The sequence below is a fragment of the Achroia grisella genome, unplaced genomic scaffold (assembly GCF_030625045.1).
Source record: "Achroia grisella isolate CSIRO2021 unplaced genomic scaffold, CSIRO_AGI_Agris_v1 utg1096, whole genome shotgun sequence".
NCBI lineage: Eukaryota > Metazoa > Arthropoda > Insecta > Lepidoptera > Pyralidae > Achroia > Achroia grisella.
Window position 1 is genome coordinate 1,053,151 of NW_026712575.1, and position 18,444 is coordinate 1,071,594.

The following is an 18,444-nucleotide window of genomic DNA, read 5'->3' on the forward strand; positions in this document are numbered from 1 at the left end:
ACACCGGCAATGCGCGTGCGCCGGCAGGGCTAGTGTGCGTGAGAGCTCTTTTTGAAGTATGCACGCCTGGTACTTTCGTAATGGTAGATGTACCTGGGCTGGAGAGCAGTGAACTAGGAATGCATCTGAATGGAAAATTTACTATTAGTCCAATAATTAGTAAAACTTTGTAATCTATCTTTTTATGTAATGGATAATATTTCACCTCATAATAAATTGTAATTGTCGTCGCCTATATACATGAACAGCATCATTGCCATAACTTGATATGTGACGCCCACGATACGTTGCTATTCTGGAGAAGTAAGACGTCGTGCCTCGTATCCTGTAATTTCACTGCTTTACCTTTCAATAGCAACACAGTTTACAAAGAAAATTGCTTTACAACTGCAATAGGTGAGACAGAAGTACCTACACGCACATGTTTTTAAATATCCACCTTGGCTAACTATAATTCTACCGCCAGGAAACAATTGAATAGTGAAATAGTATTTGTAACAGGTAAACTTCACACTCACAAAATACTTTGTCTCTCTGTATCTAACACTTCTTGGATTACCATATCAGAGGAGTTACGTTATTTTGTTATGTACTAAGATCAGAACTGAATTGGACTGTCGCATGCAAAGACAAGGCCAATGTTCTCTATAATGTTATGCGTGAGGACCAATTATTGACTGTTTCTTATCTATTAAACTAAGTTACTACTTATAACTGTTTTCCCAATAAATAAATATATAATTTAATGCTGGCCAGATCTAATGGGTATTCTTATCGATGTAAACTCTAATAATTTCCTCATTTTTAGCACACTAATGGTCGGCCCAGAAGCGGTCCTACTTAGTCGATAAATATAATAACTTTGTGAGATCTGTATTAGCATAATAGTCATTCTATGTATCTCTCTAACAGTGAAAGAATTTCTCAAATCGGTGGAATAGTCTTGGAGTTTTCTTTCCTCATAACATAATCCGCTCGCTCTCTTCGTATAGTATATCAATTATAGTTACAACAACTTCAATTTTGTTCTTGAAAACAGTACAAGTAACTTTATAGCTCTTAGCTTCATGGCTTCTGTGTAAGAGACTGCAGTCTTCACACTAAATCACAACAACGAACTCATTGCTGTAACGCCATTAATTATTGGTGTTTATGTGCTGAAAGTTTACGTAAATTATAATTTGCCGTCTGCGTTAATACTTTGACTGTCGGAAGATAATTTGCAGCGGTACACCAGAAATTCGATGTAAATATTGATGTTTGAAAGCTTATTTATCCATTCGTGCATTACGCCTACGTGCCTACTTGAGCGTTAGGTCGTCAATGCAATACATATGGCTGATTATTTACCGGATATGTTTTTGTGTGCTGTTTATACACGTAGTAACAACGAATATCAACGGCAAATTTTTTTTAGAGCGTAGTGGTCTAGTTGTTTACTATTCAAACTTCGACCCAAATGTCTGATCTGATTCGATCGATACCAAAAACTTTGTGTATTAATTTATATTCCTGACTGATTCTTTATTAATGGGAAGATTAACATCAAACTAAATGATATCTATTTCTTCGGTAATAGGTTCGCTATTTGGCACGTTAGATTCAATTATATCCAGTAATATATGAACACATTGCGTTCAATATGACGCATGTTTAGATTTGACAATGCCTCTGACTCAGACATGAAGGTATACTCATATTATTATTATGATATTATTTCAGAGCGTATTACAGATAACTTGACTAGTTTCTAATGTCGTAAATATCGGTAATAAAGATATATATTATACACTATATACTAGCTGTGCTCGTGGTTTCAGCCGCGTGAAGTTTATAGCCTATATGTAAGTCTGATATATAAACTATAATTTATTACTGTAAAGTTTCATCAAAATTCGTTTAGTAGTTTGTACGTGAAAGAGTAACAAACATCCGTTCCTACTCACAAACTTTCACGTTTATAGTATTGATAAGATATATTTTGAAGATAAATAATTAAAATTAAAGATACTAATGTAGTTGTCGGTACGTTGCCAATCTTTAGATCTCTTCGTCAAAAACATTAATTTTATAACAGAAGTCCATTTACCTAATCACCAAGTATTTCAATATTAACAGATTATTTACCCTTTTCCGAGTTAGATTGATTATTTAGAAGATTGATTAGAAGCTTAAGAGATCAGGAGTTCGAGTTAAATTCTAAAGAGTTCGACTAAAAATTAAACAGAAAAGTGGTAAATATATACATGTATATATTGTATATTATGCAATTTTGATTAGTGTATACTCATTAGTATATACGAGTATAGTCTATACTCATAGATTGGAGTCTACGAAAGATGTATGAGAAAATCAGTTATTAGGAGATAAAATAATCAATTTCAACAGTTTGTCTGTGTGTTTTCTTCTCTGATTTATGTTGTTCTTTTAATTTAGAAACGGCTTAACCAACTTCTCTTTTTATTATGTAATAAGGATGTGGGTTCAGTTTATTTGTTATTACAAGTTGTTTATATAATATACTCATATTACTCATGGCTATAACACCAGAGGGTGTTGTCAGAGAATTGTCGTAGCTGTAGCGAATGCCACACTTGACACATAAACATTCCTCAGAGAATATTTTGAATGCAACGTGGTAGGAGCCAGTCTATCGCCTTCTCTTTGTTGTTAGTCCAAGAAAAGGCGTTAGACTGGAACTGAAACACTTAAGACAAAAATTAAGTATTAATATACATATTTTTAATTATTTATTTTCTCAGATGATGCACACTTTTTATACTGCTATCGTAACATCGTAACCAACTTTCATTTTTTATTATATTGTCTGTCTGGATATGATTCACATAAACTTCCGCAGCCGTCTGGTACACATATGTGACGGAATACTTAAGTAATAGGTATCCGGAATACTTAAAGGATGAGACGAAGGTGATTCATTGATTCACTAGCGGCTTTATTGTTTTTTTGACTTAAAAAAACAATTTATAATCCATTCAACTGAGTAGCGTGGTTTAAACTTGATGATTTTATTTGTAGTTACACAGACAGTATTGTATATATATTTGAATACATTAGGAAATCGCAATTGTGTACGAAGTATGCCATTAGTTGAATGGACGTAGAAGTGGCAGTGACTATGAAACAAGAAATGGCCGGAAATTTAAATAAATTTAAAACTGAACAATTCGACATTTTTATACCGAAAGTCATAAGTATTTTTATATCAATGAATAATTTGTTTAATATTCTTTACTGGACATTCCAATTCAATAAAGTTCTAAAATGTAATAATAAAATGTATATATATGTATAAGTACACCATAATATATATATATATCTACATATTATTACATTTACGCATAGTGTTCACAATGCAATATAAAATCCATTGCTATGATTTTTACAGTTGCTATTACACACACCAATATAATAACATACACATACACTTACGTTTATGACGCAAGCATGAAATACATCAAAATTTACAGCGAAATCAATCGATCCCTATATACAATAAACAATGTATACCTCGGAACACGCACCAACGAGGTCTCACAATCGCTTGCATCAGTAGCACACTTACATATACATGTACATACACACACATGTATGTATCTCAACTGAACGTACACAACATACATACGCAGAGACCGCCATCTTTGCTGCGCGTGGGCAGACGCCGAGCGGCACGTGCGGGCTATTTTAGGCGGCGCCCGCCCTGCCTCGTACCCTGCCCCCGCCCCGCGCCGCCACCATCGAACATTAGTGAGTAGAGGCGACATGTCATTATAATATTGATTATTCAGAAATATTTATAAATTTAATTTAAATTATATGATCATACACCACATAAAATATAATGTAGGTTTTTTTTTATCATGTAATGTAACAGATAATTAAAAAAATACTTCATATTTCATTATGTATTTCAACAAATGTAATCAGTATCTGTTTAAAATACTGACAGTATTGAATCAACATTTTATGAAGTAATGAAAATTGATATCAATCATAACAAAACTAGTACAGATAGTTCCTGTACTCTCTATATTATAAAATTAATTACCAAGAATCGAAGTTGAATATCTAAAACATTTTTTTGTATTATTCGCTTAATATTAATCTAATAATTGCAGCTAAAATAAGAAGTTTGCTGGATTATAAATTGTTTGTAAATTACAATTTCATACAAATGTAGAACCTATATATAATACCAAAATTATGAAAATTAACACATGTTTTAGATATATAATTTTTAGAAAAAAAATTCTAAACGTGTAAGTGTTATTCACAATGCGAAAAATGCAGAACATTATTTATTTGACTATTACTAAACAAATATAAATATAAAATTCTGGATTTTTGGTTCCGAACCATTCGTAGCTTTAATACTTGTTTATTTCGTTGTTTAATACACGACTCTGTGTTGCTACTTTTCTGCCTTTCTCTACTCTGTGACGCAACTAGCTAGCGGTCGTCGGCAGCCAAAGCGCACATTTTCAATCTTGATGGCGGTTTTTAATGAGCCGTTTACTATGACGAGAGATTAGAAACGCCATAATACGTGTTGCTGTATAAACATCCATAAAATAATTTTATATTCAAACAATATAACCTATAGAGGTATTGTCAGTTTGCTTTACATTGTGTTAACTTTAAACATACCTCAATTTTTAACGACTTCAAAAGGAGGTCGTTGACGGTATTTTTGTAATTAAATGTAATGTTTTTAATGATATTATTGTTACTAAAAAGAACCACTTACCTGTTAATTCTATTTTATTCGCTAGTATATTATAGATTCTGTAGAAAATAAGTTTAGATTTATTAAAAGAATACTGATAAGTGCGAAAGTATTCATTGCTCGGGCATACATAACATGTAATGTCATATTTTAGACAGGACGTGAAATTATTTCTATTGGTTCCTAACCAATAGAGTTTTAAAGTATTTAAAAAAATCACCAAAATTATATTTTATGTAAGATTATTTATACAATTTTTTCTCTACTTATTATTAATCGTGTAAAACAGCAAACATGTAAAGATATTTATTTATATATTCTAATGTAATATTAGAGCATCATTAGAGTAAACTTGTAATTAAGTATGATATATTGAAGTACAAGTTGGTAGAAGTAGAAGTAGAAGGGCAAGACTTTTGTATCCGTCTCTTTATCTTTAATAGTTTTAGAACTATTATATGACAGCAGGACTACACGTGTCCAAAATTAAAATCGTAATAGACTTGATAAATAATTTTCCTTTTATACCTTTATTAGTTCATTAACTTACAATCATTTATCACAGTCGTACGACGGCTCAGATGTTGTTGTCTTTTTATAAATCTATTCCACTTCTTCATAAGTGAGTATTTTTATCTCTCTCATCCAAGACTTTTATTAGTTCAACTTTATTAGTCATAGCCGATTCACAATAAATGTTTCCCGCAAATAAAATAAGTATCTATATAGTTATGAATGAAATAAAATAATACACAATTAGATTTTACTAAATAGTAAATGTATCGTGTTGGTGGGTCTAAAACAAAACACGATCGTAGAATAAATTGATATGGATTTCAATAGGATTACAGGAACGCAACATAGAGAAAATTAATCGCATGTATTTTCCGGGATTTTCAATTTATAGACAGATACAATAACACATTATACGTACAATAACATTATATTAATTTAAAACATAAGTACATATAAGCATTCAGTAGTTATATATGGTATATCAAGTCCGTCACTCTTGTATTATTCGTCTTATTGGGGTACATAGAATTATATATAAACAGATCTCTTTCGTGCAGTTTTCTTAGAGATTAATGAATATGGTTGAACCATATTTTCGTTTCAACCATATTAATACTGTCACGAAAACTTGTTTAACAATAAACTAATTCATTATTAATTATCAAACGACATCAATCATCTAATAATATTTCAATTTGTAGAAAACTATAATAAAATTATTACAAAAAGTTATCATGTATTTATTAACAATGACTACAATATTATTTATCATTAAATAAGAATAAAAATATATACATTAGAATAATTATAAATCTATGTATGTATATGAATTGTTATTACCATTGTGCTTTGTATAGTTTCCTGTTTCTTTTATTGTAAATGTATGTGTATAGTTACGTATGTAAACAGCGCTGAAACATACTACAACTACAATACAAACTATTTCTTGTAACCTAAATGGAGGTTGCAATCACAAAATCCACGTCCAACTATCGAGTTCCTCGACAGCAGGCAACAATGTCCGACACTTGTTCCAGGAACAGACAGGCTGCACTCGTGAACCTATGAATAACTGATAAATGCTACAGCCACTTGCCTTCTTGTACTTCGGAGACGAAGAGCTACGAATCAAAGTACGATGTATAAATAATTTCTTAGTATAAGTTTATATAAAACAATTTATAGTTGTAATGTTTCTTTTATGTTGATGGTTCCGGTGGTCTAGTGGTTTAGCATACCGCCTTACTTCCGTTTGTCGCGGGATCGATTCCTCACACAGTACAAACATTTATTCATGAGTATGATTTTTTGTATTGTTCTGGTTATTTTATATGTGTATTATGAAAAAAAATATCAGTCGTTTAGTACCCGTAACACTACTTCTGCTTTGCTTGAGACTAGGTAGCGCTGTGTGAATTGTTCTGAGTTTTTATTATTATTTTATGTAATTGGAATGTCAAAAAGCTGACAGTGTATTTGATTGCAAACCGTAACAGATTCTTTTTTTGTGGAAGATAATGGAATGGTGCACCCGCCTGCGCTAACGGTTTACGCTAGAGGGGCACCAGCGGAGGATGATGACCTTGAGGTCAGGTCAGTTAGCCCATCGTGACAAATTCACCAGGAATTTAACACGATGCTTTCCAGGGGGAACCGCATGGAGGTCAACCTGACATAGTACATTGCTAGCAATGGGGTTATCAATCCACATTACACCGTAACAGTTGCCTAAATTTGTCTAAATACATGCATGACAATACGTATATCACGTTATCATATGACACTCGCGTTACCACTCATGCGTTGCCATTCCATAGGATTAAGATGTCATGCCTCTTATTCTGTAATTTCACTACTTAATTTGCACCCTTCCACCAAAATACGGAGAGACGGTTTACACAGAGAGGAACGTGAGGTGGAAGGAAGGTGACACAGATGAAGACTAAAAAAGTCTATCCTTAAGTTGTAATAATCTTACTTCTTACTTATGTATATTATGGAATACTAATAGTGTAGATGGATGGATGTTTGATACTCTTTCACGCAAAACTACTTAATGGATTTTAATGAAACTTTACAATATAAGCTATATATTGTAAAGTTTCATATATATATATCATACATCAAAATAGCACATAAATTTCTTGAGGGTGAAACCGCCGGCACAGGTAGTTTAGTCAATAATCTAATAAGATTGTGATAATAATTGTTTATTTGGCTTTTAAGGTTACGTCTTGGTCTTCTGAGATTATATTGACTGTATATTTGTTGAAACTTAGTTATATTATTAGATTTACATTTCAATAATCATTTTAGTATGCAGAACTGTTCAGGGATATAGGTGACAGTTACCACTTACTGTCAATTTAAATTTTCTTTGTGTACTTATTGTTTACCACATTAGACATTAGAGACAATTTGTCGTACGGCGAATGACGTTAGCCTTACCTCACTACATAATGACCACTACCTTTCTATCAAGAACGCATCTAATAAGAAAAAGATCACGCATTCGTTATAATTAACGATATAAAACTTATATTATCAATCGCACCATATACCTACAACAGGATTCACCCGGAAGACCTCACTTGGCAAGCGACTCCTGCCAAATTCTCAACCACTGATGTCATTGTGACGTCACTAAATAGAGATAACTATCAACAGAATGTTTTTCCCTAACCATTTTCAATAAACATTTGCACCTATAAAAAGAAGTGACTGATAATGTATGGCGGCTACAGATTTTAACAATGACCCATATTTTCGAATTACTTACAAATGGTTGGTATTCACATAGTTTTACATGTGTAATTTTTGTTAAAATACGAGTAGGATATAATTTTCATGCCAAAAATGGTATCAAAATTGTATGCCAAATTACTACTACAATATAATATATTAATATGATTTTTTTATTTAGGTACTTATGTTTTGGTTACAAAAGGTTATATCACATTTCTAGAATCTTTTTGTTTTAACTAAATTGTATAACTCTAAATAAAAAAAAGTATAAAATCATATTAGATCAGATTATTAGTGTCACTGGCAGTAAATATTATAACTAAAAAGTAATTAACTTAAACTAAAATTAAAATTAAATTTATTATCTGTTTATTTACTTGGTTATGTTCTTAAATAATTTTCCTAATTTTATAGTTTATTGCCTTTTAAAAAAGAAGAATTAAAATAAAAAAATATATCATACATATCCTACTTTGTTTTGTTGGCTATAAATTTTATACCTAAATCCGAAATATATATCAATTAAATCAATTAAAAAATATAACAAAACTTAAGAAAATATTGCTACTGACTAAATTTCTGAACTGCTGATAAGAAAGACAGGGTTAACATATAAAAAAAATATAAATGACATGTGTTCAAGTGGCTAGTAATATAATTTTGCATTAATGTTTTGATTTTGATTAAGTATCTATATTTTATATAGGTATATATATTATTTATCATACAACACATAGTACATAGAACAGAAATGTACAGGTATCATTTGAAGAGGCCATTAATTTTATGACGCAACGCAACTACCATTAACTACATCAGGAATATTGATTAACTTTACGATAAGTCAAACAAAATATAGTGCTTGGCAGCTGGCGCGCTGTCTAGAGACATTTATAATCGTTTAGAAATTAAACTATATCGTTTCTTATGCAGTTTATGCTTGTTAGGTGGTATCAGCATTATTATCTAAACGAGCGTCCAATAAAAACGTACAAGCACGGAAACAACACTGCGGGAGTTGGCCTTCAGCCGCTCCAGTCCTTCCCCGGTTTTGAAGTGCCCTCTGCACTCGCCCAGCTAAGCGTTAAGCTGTAAAGAGAAGGCAGCATTAGAGAAGTCCGAAAAAACATTGTTTATGCTCCTTGGAGAAGAACAGAGCTGGTCAAGAATGCTCCTATTTCTCTTGTGTAGTTCGTCGATTTCCAGAGCATATTTACACGTAATTTGCTAGTTCTTTTTTGAAAGCATAGTTGACAAACTAGTTTGTGGCACACCGTTTGGTAAATTAATGAAAAGGTTGAACACTCGCAATAGCAAGTGAATTGTAGGTGATTTGACGACTTTTCAAAAAAGATAAAATGTGTAGGGAAAGAGATTCTAAAGAGGTGTAATATTTCCCGGTTAAAGCAAACCCATTCGAGGTGCACAATCATGCATGATTGCACTATCACTTAAAAAACTCATTCAAATCAATCTTTCTATGTAAATCGCCTAACGCAACATATACATTTTAAATATTTTTACTTTTATATCCGTATGTCCCGTATCCGTATTCAAGATTGACTGTACCGAGTTGAAAAATTCTTTAAATATTTGAGAGAAACTGTAAAAGTAGTCTCATTAATTTCAGCCGCCAAGCAGCTCGCTTTGTAAGCTGTTTTGATTGTAGAGTACGGTTAGGCAGTGAAATTACAGGAAAGAGGCATGATATTTAAGTTCGTCCTCTAGAAGTGAAGAAAGGGAAGACAACGCATAAGTAGTATTACAGGTGTCCGTGATAATGTGATGTTTATAGTGCTGTTCGTGTACGTAGGTAATAGTTAGTTTACCACCATGTGGGCCATCAGCTTTGCCATTCCATATATATAAACAAATGAAGAGAAACAGTGAAACAATTTGTTGAGTAGATTAGGTATAGTGAAAGAATTTTTTTTCTTAATAACTACACCCACTCTCTCTTTATATAGTTTAGTATAATAGTACTGAATTGTATATTAGTGTTAGTTTGCATTGTTTCTATAATTATAGATAATATAAAATAAATATACTTCTATTTATGTAGTTACGTTGTGAGTTCACTAACATTTATAGCTGAATGGTAAAGGTTGATTGATAAGTCTATCGTACTTCGATTGTTAGTTATTTTTTAACTAAGACGGAAAACCTCTGCAGCACCGTGTTTAGTTATAAATGTATTGCTAAGTTTGATATGTATTAAATATATACATATATATACTACTTTTTAAAATTACCACTAAGAATATGTAATACTTAAGGGTTACTATTAATCTTTTATTTATTGAACCTCTTTACTACTTATTAAACTATTTTTGTTCAATTACTACTCTACTTTGTAAAGTATTATTTTAGAGTTCCAATAACGAAATATTATTATTATAATGCCTATCTGGCTTCATCTATATTTTTTTATACTTTTTTGTAGCTACGTAATTTTAAATGTCCATATCATTTTGAACAGATCAAATATAATTAAATAAAAGAACATAATTTGTTTAATTATATTTTATCTGTTCACAATGTACGAAAGAAAATTATTTGTATTTATACACTATTAATGAAATAAGATGTCCGAAATACTTCTAAATCGGCAACACTCAATACAGATATCTAAACCAAGTTGATTGCTATATACGACGCTCGAAGATAAAAAAATTGTATGATTGTTTTTATATAATTGCTAGTTTCTAGTTATATGAAATTCTACTTTAATGAAATAAAAACAAAATTGAGAACTAATATTTATGTTTGCGGTACAAATTATGTTATGTCTATGGTCGGGAACAAATTGGATTGTCTTTGTAGAACCTCGGAGTGGAATCAATTTTAAATGTATCGGGAGAACATTGCTGGAAACTTCATACTAGATTTACTAGCGAGTTTGTCATTTTATTATTGACCTTAACTTAAATACTAATTTAATTATATTGGATATATTCTGTTTATTTCTAATTAGAAATATAGTCACCAGGTATCTTTGTTATTATTTCATAATCTAAATTTCTACCTATTGTAATTTACTTACTATGACAAAAATGGATTTAATTTACTTATTTTTTATTTATTTATTAAAAAAACAAATTTAATGCATAACACACAAGTCAACCATTGGGCAATCAGAGATTCATATCGCATTAACAAAATGTCAAATAAAAAAAAATTTATACTATGATTAAATATAAATACATATGCGAACATACTTATAAACTATAATACATAATATTAATAAATAATTACATATATATTAAACATACATATATAAATATAACTACATACACATACATACATACATACAATTATAAATTTGTACAATTCAATCCTTTATTTATTGTTGTCTAAGATCAGAAAAAACTGCACGTAAACTTGTTCAGCTAAGCTTAATAACAGTGTTAATAAAAGATAGACAAGAGCTTCATTATACTCTAAGTAGTATATTTAAGTATAATACAAATAAGTATAGTATATATAAGATTAAACAAGAAGGCCCAGTAGCGTGCATAGTAAGACTACTATGTCCTGCAGTGGACTGCAGTGGGTTGACAATGAGTCTATCTAGGCCAATTATTTTAGAAGACTTATTCCTAAATGATGATCTGAATTCCGCGTAATACTGGAAATGACATTTCAAGTGTAGTCCATGTAGTCACATATTTCCGCTCGTGATCTGTTGCACAGAAAAAGTGATTATCCTGTATAATCAATCACAATTCTCAGCATTAGTGAAAACTTAAAGAACAGAAGTATATGTAGAGTTAGATCGATTAAAAACGCTACGCCGTAGCCCTCGTTTGAAACGCTACTAAACACAAGAACTAATGGTAATAGTTAAATAAAAAATAAATTATAAATTGATAATAAGAATAGCTAGCATAAGTGATCAAAACAATATGGTTTTTTCATGGTTGTTTATAATGTCAATAAAACCAATATATTAATTAGTATTGAATACTCTTGTTGGGGTCTAAAGATATATATAATTATTTATAAATCCTATTATACATGTAATTCTAAATTATATCGAATGTGATTATAAATTAACACAATTTTTGTTAATGAAGGATTTCTGAGACTTAAAAACTAGACCTATAATTTTATATTTTTGATCCTATTTTTGAATGTATTCCTACTCGTACAATATAATGCTTGTTATTGCTATAGTTTCATTTTTTTTAGTAAATAAAGGTATTAACAGCATATTTAAAACTATAACATTACTATTTTTTAATAGCGCTGAACCTAATTTACCCGTACCATAAACATTCCTTTTCCAAACGTATAATATTAAGGTAAAAGAAATACATTAGAAGATACTAGTATCTTCTTCAAGTAACAATTTAAGATTTTTTCTCCACAATACAATAATAATATTATTTACATTAAATAAAAAAAAAAATTAAATACGACGTAGATAAATGGAATTTTAATGGCCTTCTAAAGACTGATATTGTCATATTTTTTGGCGCGATTCCAATTATTTCGTACAAAGACTCAAGGTTGTTTCAATCTGTTCATATCGTAACTCGATAGATTTTACTCAATTGGATATTCATATTACTTACCTTGCTAGTAACCGCCTTGTAATCGCAGTTACACAGTTAGGTACTGGACTCTAACTATTTATATAATACAATAAATATTACATTTATTGTATTATTCAGTTTAATAGGTAGCATCTAATAGGTGATTTTTTAAACCGTTTGAGTATTTATTGAGTTAGAATTAGTATTAGTACAGACATATTTTTCACTTTTAATAACTATTGATTTATATTATTAGTAAACAAATAAGAATGCTCTTTCAATATGTATGGTATATATGGTATGTCTTAATTTTATACCTAGATTTACCGTTTGATTAATTTAATAAAGAAATTTTATTATATTACATTTGTAACTAATTTTTAAGCAGCTATCATTTGTCTATACTATTAATATCAATATAGGATACATTAATAACAAAAATATCTTTTGTAGGGCAGTTTCTTAAGAAATGAAGATATTTTTCTTTCTTTATCTACCTTGTTGAACAATTAATTGCGTGCTACAAAAGGACCCAAAATTACTTTAATATGACAATGTACATCAGAGGATTTCACATTCTGTTTTTTTTGCTTAGACAAATAACAAAAAGGCGTGACGTATACGCATGTCTATATGTGACCATATATATATATTTATATAATGTATAGAAGAAGAACTTAGAAAAATTATTGCATATTCGTAGTTGTTCAGGAATCACATAATTTGTTTTCTCATATCATCTAATTCTAACGCTCACGTCCACAATATCAAAGTAATATTGAAATGTGAATGTGGAACCTCATAGCTTTGTGAATTTAGTGTATGACAGATTTCATTATTATTGTACATACCCGAAATGCAGAAAACAAACAAAATTTTCCCGCTTCTCGCATATTTACAGGACGTAACAAGGCGTAGACTACCGACCGCTGACCGTAAGAGAATTTTTAATCAACAAACCTTTTCAGGGAACGCCCACTGGTCATTCGAGATAATTATCCTCTCATTACTATGGGCCGGGGAACAAAAGGGCCTTAAAAACCCTTTGATTTGCCGCTCCACCACATTTCATCGGGTCAAAGCCACCAAACTCAATAGGGCCTGAAATTTAAAAGCCCTTGAGTTATGCTTTCGCTCAGAACTTAATAATTTTCGTTAAATATTTTAAGGTCTTGATAATATTATAACAATATTTTAATTGCCCTTATCGGAGTTTAAGGAACCCTTAAAAGATCCTTCGATTTTTCCGAAGACTCGCAGAATGACTGAATTAATATCTAAAAATTAAACCAAGCATGGGTATTATGCGAATATATTACAGCGTAATAAGATGGCAGTCATTTTTGGCATTCACCTGGCAACATGGCGCGCAATTCGTAAATGGAATGTCATAAGTTTGGCAGTTACGTGTCCGTCGCCGTAGCTGGCGTGAGCTGAATGGACGCGGCATCCGTGTCGTCATGAGGAGCAGCGAGCAGACAGCGTCTCGTTCTGAAACACAGCACTAATTTTACCATCTGGCTCGTACGCACCACTAAGTTTAGCCGCCCCAAGATAGCCCCGGTCCACGACCCATCGCGCATAAACTTTTCACAATTAGACTATTATTTTTGGTAGCAAAGTCAGTCGGTCGATTATTAATAGAGGCTTTTCCGAGTTTATATTCGTTACGTATGTTGTGGTGTTAACTTTTAGTGAATTTATACATAGACGCTTATAAATAGGATGTGCTGAAGTTGCGTCTGACGGACGGGGGAATACCTTCCTGAAATATCGTACTACGGCGGTGGTTTGCGTGTTTTCGGACGCATTGGTAAACGATTATTTATACATTGATCGCGAGGATCGGTGCGTGGGAGTGGACGCCATAGAGCGCCGCTGAAAGAGCGCGCGTCGCGCTTTCGTAGCTCTCAGTGTACATGACCTACAGCTATTAAATTGTCTCCTATCATTTCCAATTACAGTTTCCTATTATTTTTTAATTTAATAATATATAAATTTGTTTAATATATAAATTTATATATATCAGATATATCCAAATGGAGTTGCTACGCTTATTACTTATTACAATAAATTAGTCTTTCTGATAATACATTAAACGGTTTTAAAATTCTGCATTCTATGCCATAATATTTTTATCATTTAATCATACCCTATTGAAATTTAATGGTTTTATGTATATATAATTTACCGTGATTATGATGAAGTCCAATGTCTACGTCACTACGATTCCGCATGTTAAAAGGTCTGTTTCTATACAGTGTCTGTTAATCCATATCTATTATCAAAATTTAGAAATATTTCGTCTATTTTACATATGTAAATGTAATATGATTGTTTTATTTCATATGTATCTTTGTAACAATTTTAAACTGTTAAATCCTTTGTATTTTCTGTAATAATCACAAATTCTGAGATAGTATTATTAATTTCACCTTTCTCACAAACGTAACGTCTACTTATCTTAATGGCAACAGTTTATAATGCCTCTAATTGACTGACTGATCTGAACTGATTCTGACTAATTTTTAAAAGCGTTCAATTAACCTAATTGATTGAGTGTAGCAAAATAATTTATAAACTAAGTAAGCATATTAGAAGGATATGACGAAGCAAGAATAGTACCTCAGAATTTGACTTAGTTTGTGCAAAAAAACTGTTATGCATAATTATGAGATAGGCACTAAAAGCTCTATCTACGGAATATTTTAATAGCTTCAACGAATACTATGCATTTAAAGGCATTTAAATTTCATCAGATTTATGAGCAAAGGTAAGAGCTCACTGTCAAACTGTATGACAACAGCGAACTGCACTGTGATACTATAACTGAGATAAGGGGTGGTTCACACCCGCCCCACACTCCACGCGGCCCGCCAGACGGTCGCGATGTATTTTCGTCTGGCCTGATGTGTCAATTTAAATTAGCAACTGCAGCTATAGCGGAATCACTAATAACTCCAGCACGCAGAGGCATGGTAGCGATGGACTACGTGCTGTTGGGGCAGGTTGTAAACTCAAATCCGAAGTTGTTTGTACATCAACTGTCCAAATTGTTTGTGAGAAGTTGTTTATTGCGATAAGACCATCTTCTAATGCCTTTTCTAATTATTGTTTTATTTTTTATATTTCTAAATTGATGTTGACGATTCTTTAATGTTGAGTCCTATCATAGTAGGTACTGTACTAAATATTTATATAGAAATCGTTAATATAGAAATGTAAAAATATTGCAGAATACATACAACTAATTTGGAACAAAATATTTAACAGCTTCCTTATGCGCAAAAAGGAATTTTTTAAATATTTTTGTTCCAAATTAGTTGTATGTATTCTGTATTATTTTTACAATGGGATATACCTACTTGCGTATTAATTAATTAAGTATTAAAAACTTATTTTCTTAAATTTCTATATATATACAGTTTGTAAAACCGAAACCAGGAATAAAACATTGTATAGCTATCGTGACAACATTCTAATAGCAGTTTAAATTCTCTCTAGTAAGGAGAAATGCCCAAGTGGGCCGATAAAGCGTTGTTATGATGATATTGTTTTTTTACCATTATAGTGGCAAAACATTTTTGTACGATGTTAGCAACACTAAAGATGTCAAGTGTTACCTCAGTTGTTCATTAATTCGATACAATATATTTCGCAACGCCTTATTATCTCTTTGTAACTTTTACGCATTCTGACGTTCACACAATACAAGTTTACGGACAAAAAAGAAAGTAAAAAAGCTTTCCGTAAAAAATGTTTATGTAAAAAAAATGCAAAATGATCTGTTTTGAAGTCGTCAGCGAAGTGAATGGACTACGAGATAGAGGTTAACGTACAAATAATCGCTTTATGTTGTATCTCTGGTTGTACGATTAATACGAATCAAGTTTTGGGTCTAACAAAGTCCTAGGCAACAAAAAGTATGTGCGTACAATATACGTACTGTTTAACGGTACGTCATCAATTTCGTATGGTTTAAGCAGGAATATACGAATATTTCTTGATGTTATTGGTTTCTTTAATTACTATAATTAATAATAATAACAATAAAATTAACTCTACTGTTATATTAAAATAATGATTACTTGAATAAATTTATTATAGTTACACATCGAATTCATAAATTTGAAATAATTAATTTTCTTAAAATCGACTGAAGCTCTGATATCAGTAATTTTGCAACTATAGGCAACTAATAATTTAAAAACTGAAAAATACTAAATATATATATTTAATGATATTAAAATATTTATTTGAATAGTAGAGTAACTGCAGAAGAGGCGCCATCTCGACTAAAACCCTAAATCAAATCAAGTAACGGTAGGTACAACAAAAACGTTATTCCTGTAACGGTGTAACAAAAAAATACAGACAAATTGTGACAGGAAGCGGGCACAGCCGGTGGGCACAAAAACGCGCGGTCAATGACCGAACCCGGACTATCTGCACCCGCCCTTACAGCATCCGTTGAAATGTTTGGATCCATGCATATCGCGGCCTACCCTTATTATTTTCATTTCAAATCGAATCAAACAATATTTATTCATATAGGATCTTACTGCCTCTTATGCACGTCGTAATTTTTTTATTACTTTCACTATGTAACATTATGTTATCTGTGCTTTCACTAACATCCAGTTCAACTGGCTACTTTGAGAACTGACAAGAAATTGAATTAGCACATTTCTCTATGTTAGTATTATTGTAATAATTAGTTTAAATCTTTAAAAAATACGAGTAACATAGCGTATATATGTCTAACACATTTAAAATCTCATACTTAACGCCATAACTAAGTCGTCATAATCTTTTACAGAGTAATTATAATAGATTTTAATCAATAACTATCGTTTAATTATTTTTATACTTATATAAAAAAAGAATAACAATAATTAGAATTTATTAGATACATATATGAACACAAAAAAAGGGCTTTTTTAAAAATTGGCACCGTTGAACTTCTAATAATCCGTGTCTTATACCATAATGTCTACAAATAACTCGGTATTTGGCTATAGATACATATATAAATAACAAATATAAAACAATATTTAATTTAAAATATTTACTTACTGCTATACTAGTAAGACAGCAGTTTATATTTTTTAAATTTCAGTTTATGCATTGTTGTATTAGTTTCTTTAATATACTAATACATAATTAAATTGACAAATGTCATTAATAATATCACTTCTAACCATAAATATTTCTTGTCGCCGTAAAACTGTCTATAAACACACGTGAAATCAATTTTCACGGGGAGTGCATTATGTCATCATTGGCTCCCTACCCTATGAACATTCGTAGGAGCCTGCTCATGTAGGGGATGAAAGTATTACTGTTGGGGTATTTTTTTAATATCCTTATGATCACATGTTTAATAAAAAAATGACAACTAATGTTCCACTTTCTTTAATACCTGCTATATACTTTATTTGCTTAATTTTCCCTTTACCAATATATCTATTTCTTGTTATTATTATATTAAATTAAATTAAGATACTTTTTATCTTAATTTAGTACTCATGTAATAAGTTTCGAAATATTGTATACATTAATATACCTACATTTGCTTACAACTCAATTCAATTTATTCATGTAGAACCTTTCAGCCTATTATACACGTATTAAACATCAAATTTGATTATACATTTACCTTGTATTAATCGATATATATAAAATATGTAAATAAATATGTATGTTTAACAAAATACACAGCTTATAAAACAATAAACACAAAACGACAAAACAAAAGAAAACACATAAACAAATAGACAAAACGTTTAGAATACTAATCATAAATAAGAGATGAATGCTCTTTAACGAACAATATATATCTAATTTTGAGTATTTTTACATAGTACAAAATGAAATCCATACCTTTGTCCATTCGCT